The sequence below is a fragment of the Trichosurus vulpecula genome, chromosome 3, assembly GCF_011100635.1.
Source record: "Trichosurus vulpecula isolate mTriVul1 chromosome 3, mTriVul1.pri, whole genome shotgun sequence".
Classification (NCBI taxonomy): Eukaryota; Metazoa; Chordata; class Mammalia; order Diprotodontia; family Phalangeridae; genus Trichosurus; species Trichosurus vulpecula.
Genome location: NC_050575.1, coordinates 420,841,705 through 420,849,766, shown reverse-complemented (window position 1 = coordinate 420,849,766; position 8,062 = coordinate 420,841,705).

Below are 8,062 nucleotides of genomic sequence, written 5' to 3'. Positions count from 1 at the left end.
TGACCCCTACAGTCCTTCCCAAGAGTTCCATCTCACCATATTCCATGGAAACCCAAGGTGGATGAAATGGTACATTGCCCAGATTGGGACAAGTGGCCCATTGTGATATGTACATATGTAGGAAAGATGTTACAGAGAAACAGCCAATGAGACTAACCCAGAATCACAGAATGTCACAGTTGAACAAGGCTTCAGAAACTGGAAAATGTCACCAGGAATCTTTTCTACAACGTTCCAACAAGTGGTCTTTTTTTTTTTCTTTTTCGAGGGGGAAGGCAGGGCAATTGGGGTTAAGTGACTTGCCCAAGGTCACACAGCTAGTAAGTGTGTCGAGTATCTGAGGCTGGATTTGAACTCAGGTCCTCCTGACTCCAGGGCCAGTGCTCTACTCACTGCACCATCTAGCTGCCCCAACAAGTGGTCTTTTAACCTTGCAGTCCTTAAAGATTGATTTTCCTTCCATGAAACAGCCCTTCACGTAAATAGCCATCCCCACGTCTTCACTTCTCCGGGCTTCTGAACATCCCCAGTTTCTTCTGTGGATCCTCAGATGGCATAGCATTTCCTGAGAAAGTCACTTCACTCCTCCGAGCCTCAGTTTCCATCTATGTAAATGAAGAAGTTGTATTGGATGGCCTCTCAGGTCCTTTCCAGCTCTAACACTGGGGTTCTATGATTTCCAAGACTGCCTATGCAATCATTGTATTCCCTGAGCCCTGACAGTCACAATCCCCCCAGCCTCTGGCCTCAGAATATCCTCGGGTCACTTGCTCTCTGCCTCCTCCACAACTGCACCTTAGGCACAAGAACCAGCCTGGTCCAGTCTCATAAACAAGAACAATGCACACCCCCCATTCTCTCTGCTTCTTGCTGCAGGTGGTCCTAGACTGGATGAGACTCGCTTCCTCCTCAGGAATAAAGTGTGTGGCTGTCGTCTCACTTACTGCTCCTTCAGTTCAGTGGCCTCACGACCCTCTCTCTTCTCCTTTGTTTTCATTTGTGGGCAGGGACTGGCACTGTGAGTTCTGTAGTATGGGAGCTTTCAGGTGAAGACATTCCCTTTACCAATGGAGATGGGCACCTTTCCTGCAGCCTCAAGTTGTAGAGAATTGCCTAAAGAGTACTGAGTGTTAGGTGACTTGCCTAGGGTCACACAGTAAGGCGGAGCTTGAACCCAGTCCTCCTGACTCTGAAGCCAGCTCTCTCTCTCTCTCTCTCTCTCTCCCTCTCTGTCTCTCTGTCTCTCTCTCTCTCTCTCTCTCTCTCTCTCTCTCTCTCTCTCTCTCTCTCCCCCCCACTCTCTCCCTCTCTCTCTCCTGTCTCTCTCTCTCTCTCTCTCTCTCTCTCTCTCTTTCTCTCTCAGCCTGTCTATCATTAGTGAATGTCAAACATGTTGAGAGAAGAAACCCTTTAAGAACTGGTTCTAATTTTCATTTGTTTTCCGATGCCTTGTTCTAAAATCACACATATTTCTGAGGATATACTTCTTTTTCAGCAGTTCCACTACCTAGAAAACCTTTTCTTGTCCCAATCTGATTAATCTTTCCCCCACTGATGGAGACCCACTTTGTTTCCAGTTCTTTGTCACCACAAAAGTGCTGTCTGGAATATCATGGTGCCTTTCTGTCTGGCTTTGCCCACTGTAGACTATAAAACTGGCAGTGGAATCTAAGAGGGTATATCTCTACCATCTTCCCCATGTGTGCCAAGACCCACAAATAGTGGATCCTTAACAAGATGGTTGCTGTCTTCCATAGGTTTAGAAAGTTTGTCTGAGATGGGCACCATAGATCCATGTAGAGTTTTAAGGGTCTCTGAGAACACACTGCAAATATCCCCTAACCTGGGAGCCAACAGACTCATGGGTCCACAGGGTCAAAGAGACAGACCTGGAAGGGGCCCCAGAGGCCAGCTAGTCCAAACCCCTCATCTTACAAAGAAGAAATGGGCTCAGAAAAGTGGAGTGATTTGCTCAAAGTCATACAGGTAGAAAGTGTCAGAGATGAGATTTGAACCCCCATCATCCAGTTCTCTTTCTAATTGCTTTCCAGTCTTTTCACCATGCCTTCCAAGGCTGAGGGCATCGGTTTTTACTTTCTGGGTCATCATGACTTAGTAGACAATACTATGGAGTAGAAAGAACATTGGATTTTGACCCTTGAAACCCGGGCCTCAGTCGCTTCATTTGTAAAAAGAGGAGATTAGACTAAATGACCTCTCTGATCCTAAATCCTTTCTCCTCTGTGGGTCTCAGTTTGCCCATCTGTACAATGAAGGAGCTGGATTAGATGAGCTTGAAGGTACCTTCTAGGTCACCTTTTGAGGTGGGGAGGGGGCTGCTCTTGTTTCTTGAAGCTCTTCTTGCCCTCTGCCTTTTTATTTGTTACATCCTCATGAACACATCTTGAAATTCTTCCCATGATCTCATCAACAACCTAATTTTTTAAACCAAAAAATGTTGTTGATTCTTAGTTTTCCTGAAAAGTAACATTTGCTGGATCTCCTCTAATCGGGTCTTTCTGGGTAGCCAGCCTTCTTTGTTCTCATCATTAGTGAGTCTAATCACAGCCCAGCAAGCCAGAGATATTGTTACTTGATGAGTATCAGTTCACCCCAGCCCGGGGAGATTAGGGGCTCTCTCAGAAGTGGGCATGCCCATTGAAGCTTCACCCCTGGGCTGCACTGGGTGCACCAATGATAGAAACAAGGCCCTAATTCTCCCTGATTCTCCCCACACCACAAAGCTGTGGCCTCTTGAGGAACAAGATGTGACTATACAGACACAAAGAGGCAGAAGGAAACATGAAAGAGAAACATATTTGCATATTCTTTTGTTTTTCTGAGCGGGGGTGGGAGGGATAGGTTATTCCTCACCATCCTTGTCATATTTTAACTTTTGCCTTATAAAAAAAGAGGTTTTAGGAAAGTGGAGGCTTGGGAGGACGAAACCTAGTTAATTTGGGGTGTTCCCCATCGCACAGGAATTTAAATTTTAAGAGATGCTCCCAGGTTGGGGAAGCAAATCAATTTCTAGCGACGGAATCTGAAGCACTTGGCATTATGTAGGAGACACTTTGGGAACAAAGTGATGTAAGAACATGCCACCAGTTGGGCAGCCATGTTTGCCTAGGGGTATGGCCAGATTCAGCTCCTAGTCTCCTTGCTTTGGATACAAAAGTTTGTAGAATATATAGATCCCAATAGCAGACAACAATAAAATCCCATCTTTTATGTGATCTCAACATGGCAACATAGAAATTTGCCACATTAAGCCCCACTGAAAAGTTAAACTTCGCTTTCCCTCAGAAATTCCTTTGACTGTCTTAGGCCTCCATTACACTTGGAATTTTATGTTGAGTCCTGGGGGCTGCATTTTAAGAAGGGCACTGTACAGCTGGAGGAATGGCTAGGGCAAGCCAAGTAGGGTGGTAAGAGGCATTGAAGTCACATATTATGAATAGCAATTCAAGGTGTTAGGGATGTTTGGTTTGGAGAAGACTCAGGGGAACATGGTAGCTGACTCCAAGCGCTTGAAGGCCACCAGGAGGGATTTGTTGTCACTATCGTTCTTGGTCCCAGACCTAAGAGCTGAGGTCCCTTCAAATTCTGAGACAGAAGGCAGAATGATACAATGGTAAAAGCACTGTTTCTGGAGTCAGAGGACCTGGGTTCAAATTCTGCTTTGGATACTTGCTGCCCCTGTGACTTTGGGTGAGTCATCTAGTGTTCTGGTTTGTAGTTTGATTCCTTATCTATTTAATGAAGAGATTGCGTTAGAGGCTTGGGAGATCTCCTCAAGCTCTAAATCTATGAGTCAAGTCAAATCAATAAGCCTTTATTAAGTACCTACTATGTGCCAGGCACTGTGCTAAGCACTCAGGAGACAAAGGCAAAAACAGTCCCTGCCTTCAAGGAGCTTATATTCTAATAAAGGAGACAACATGTCAACAACTATTTACAAACACAATTCATACAGGAAAAATTGGAAATGATCATCAGGGGGAAGGTGTAGACCTAGGGAGATCAGGGAAGACTTCCTGGAGGAAGTGAGACTCTAGCTGGGATTTGAAGGAATACAGGGAAACTGGGAGATGGAGATGAGAGTGGAGAGTGTTTCAGGGGTGGTGGACAACCCAGGGAAATGCCTGGGATGTGGTGATTGGAGAGAAAAGACCGGTTCAAATCCTGCCCCGGACACTCATTGTGTGTCAGCCAGAGCAGGTCACTTAAATTCTCTGTCCCTCACTTTCCTCATATGTGGCATGAGGAGGAGGGTCATCTAATTTATTTATTTATTCACATGGGGATCTAGTGAATGTGCCCCAAGGACCAGGGGTGAGCTCCAAGACGCCCCCTGCATCCCCGGCTCCAGGTGCCTGTCAGCTTGGGGTGCCCCTCTGTCCCCTGCACACTTGGTCTGTTATACTCTGACCTTCTGGGGTGGGCATCCCTGCAGGTCAGGCGGGTCCCTGCCTCCCCATCCCTGCTCCAGCCTGGTCCAGACCAGCATTTTCTCTGCTTCAATGTGGCTCTCTGCTGTCCCCTGCTGCTGCTGGACAGGAAGCTCAGCTCCTCCAGGGCCATGGTTCTCGAGGTCTAACCCAGACAGCTTTAGGCTCAAGGGCTGGATGGGACATGAAACACCTTATGTGCTCCAGCTGCCCCTAGAGGGCAGAACTAGGAACATCAGGTGAAAGTGGCCAGTTTAGGCTCCTTGGGAGGAAAATCCTAGCCCTGCTCCTCAATTTTATAGATGTGGAAACTGAGGCTCATCAGACTGAGGTTCCTTAAGAGCAGGAGCTGTCTTTTGGCTTTCTTTGTATCCCCAGTGATTTAGTGCAGTGCCTGGTGCATAGTTGGTGCTTCATAAATGTGTATTAACTGGCTGACATCTTCAAGATCACACAGGTGTCACGGGTGTGGGGGGGTTTGAAAGTGAGGTGGGTTATTGCATAAGATCATGGCTCATAGACAGAGAAAGAAACTTTAGAGAGCGTCTTGTTCAACACTCTCGTTTTACAAGAGAGGAAGCCAAGGACCAGGGAGGTTGAGAGACTCACCAAATCCCAGAGAACTGGGATTTGAACTGAGGACCCCTGACTCTGAGCCCAGGACACCACTCCTATGCTCGAAAGGAGCCCAGTGTTCTTGTGTGGGTCTGTAAGCACCTTCCAAAGAAGAGCTCTGGAAAAAGCATTGAGCTGTGGTAAATATTGGAATAAGTCAGAATCTATCCCGGGGGACTACTTTGAAAGCCCAGATGGAGCAATCGCTCTGGTGGGAGTCATAGCTCTGCCTCTGGCTGGTGGCCCGTGTGACCTCAGACAAGCCAGCCAATCTCTATGAGACTCAGTTTCCTTATCTGTCAAACAAGAACCTCTAAACTCCCTTTCCGCTAAAGGATTCGATCGTTTGGATGTAGAATTTCTAACAAGTTTGTCTTTAAACAAAGCCTCTCAATACGTCACAGTTGTCCCTCATTGAGGCTGCCTGGTTACTTTCAAAGGAGAAGGTCGACTGAACCCCTCTGTCAATTGGATGCTGGGGTGCAGAAGGCATTCCCGCTGTTGTCTCAGTTAGATCGGGGCTTTCACAAGCACCCTGCAAGAAAGTCTGATGCAGAGCAAAGATTTCCAAAGCATTTTGTTCCTTAGATCCTTTTCAGCAACCACATAAGTGCTGAGAAGCCTCAGGTAATTGAATATAACACTCAGCATCTTCTTTGCAATTATTTACTGCCTCCGGCATCGTTAAAGAATTGGTAGCACAGATCCCTTGCGGGAACCTCTGGTAGGAGGGTGAGAGGAAATTGAGCTGGGACTGAGATAGCCAAGATGCCCAGCATCCTGCACTTGGAGTCACAAGTCCTGGGTTCAAGGTCCGGAGTGTCACTTACTACTCTGTGACCTTGGACAAGGGATTAATTCACTTGCCCTGGTTCTCAAATTTCCTGTTTTCACAATGAGAGGATTGGTCCAGATCGGGTTCTCCAGGTGTGTTTCTCAATCTCCTGGGGCTAATGCGGAAACCCTTTCAGGGAATCCACAGTCAAAACTATTTTCATGATAATACTAAAGTGTTATTTACCTATTAAAATGTTCCTCCCTTTTCCAACTACATGTCAGTGTGAGGCTGGATTTTCTTAATCTTCAACCAAAACAATATGCCGTAACATTGAATGAATAAACACAGGAGAATCCAGCTGTCTTCTATTAAGCAAGACATCCTCCTCCTCCTCCTCTTCCTCCTCCTCCTCCATCATCATCATCATCATCACTGGCATTTGTAGAGCACTTTAAAGTTTGCAAAAATGCTTTACATATGCTGTCTCATTTTTCCTCACAACATTTTAGAGATGAAGAAACTGAGGTAGACCAAGGTTAAGTGACCTGCCCAGGGTCACAAAGCTAGTAAGTATCTGAGGTCAGATTTGAACTGGGGTTTTTCTTTTTCCTCCAGAGTTTTAGCCAACTATACCACTCAGCTGCCTCATACTAAGAAACTTTGCAAAAATATGTAAAAACAATGTTACTCTTCTCACCAAGTTTTTGTTTGGGAAAATACAGTTCATAAATATTGTTATTTTTGTTAACAGGCTATGGGTTTGTTATTGTTATTTTAAATGAACTAATATAAGTATTTTTAAAACAGTTTTAATTTAGAATACAGTAAATACCAATAGATATAACCCACATAAAAACTTTTTGCGGGGAGGGTCCTCCAGCTCTATTATTCCAAAACACTGGGAGTTCAGAGATATGGGTTTGAATCTTGACTCTGAGTCTAACTTGGTCTGTGACCCTGAGCCGACTCCTTCTGGGGGCTCCCTTTTCTTCCTCCATCTGCGGTCCACTTTGGACCAATTTGGATCAAGTGAAGGAGAAAGGGAAAATTCAGGACGAATATTGTCCCAAGGGCATAATCCATGTTATTTGAATGTGTCTTAAGAATCTGGTTTTGTTAAAAAAAAAAAAGGCGGGGTGGGGTGGGAGGGGTGGGGGGGGGGGAGTGGGGGAAAGTGGCTGAAATAGCACACCTGTGGCTAAATCCAAACAAGTTTAACCTGTTGTCTCACCCACAGGAGATGATGTCAGCGAGAGAAGTCCTCTCCTCTGCTCCCCCCTCTCTCTGCCCCAGCTCCTCCGCCTGGCTCCCAACAGGGCCTGGCTCCAGCCTCCCTTCCCACACTTACTTCATGTGGTTCTCCATTTGGTCTACAATCTAGTCAAAGGAACCTACTTCTGATTCCCCAAGTTCAGCCCTCCATCTCCTCCCTCCTGGCCTTTGCCTCTTCCCTCCCTTTCTCCTCACCTCTGCCTCCCAGAATCCTTAGCTGCCTCTATGGAAAACCTTTCTTGATCCCTCCCAATCCCTAGTTTTTAGTGTTGTTTCCCTCTTCAAAATCATCTTGTATGCAATTATCTGCAGAGAGGCGGCCCGATCCAATGGAAAGAGCCTTGGATTGGAGTCAGGGGACCTGAGTTCAAATCTTGTCTCTGCCCCTTACCACCTGTGTGACCTTGGGTAAGTCTTTTAACCTTAGTTTCTCATCTATAAAATGGGACAATTAGACTAGATGGTCTCCAAGATCCATTCTAGTTCTTAAACTATGACACTGATTGATGGATCATAGCATAGATCAGACCTGCACGACCTGTGGCCCACCAAAGGATTTTCTCTACATTTCCTCTACATTTTTTGCAGGCTGCCCAAAATCCTTTGGTGGGCCACAGGTTGTGCAGGCCTGGCATAGATGGATCATTGATGGATCCCTTGTTGGATACACTTGAAAAAAATGCAAGCCCCCCATGGGCAGGCATTGTTTTTCCTTTTTGCCTCTGCATCTCTAGCACCTAGCAGAACCTGGAGCTCAGTAGGTGCTTTATATATATTTCCTCATGGTGTTTGTCTCTATCTCTGTCTCTCTCTGTCTTTCTGTCTCTTTCTGTCTCTGTCTATCTCTGTCCCTTTCTGTCTCTCTCTTTCTGTCTCTTTCTGTCTCTGTCTTTATGTCTCTGTGTCTCTGTCTCTCTCTGTGTCTCTGTCTCTCTGTCTCTGTCTC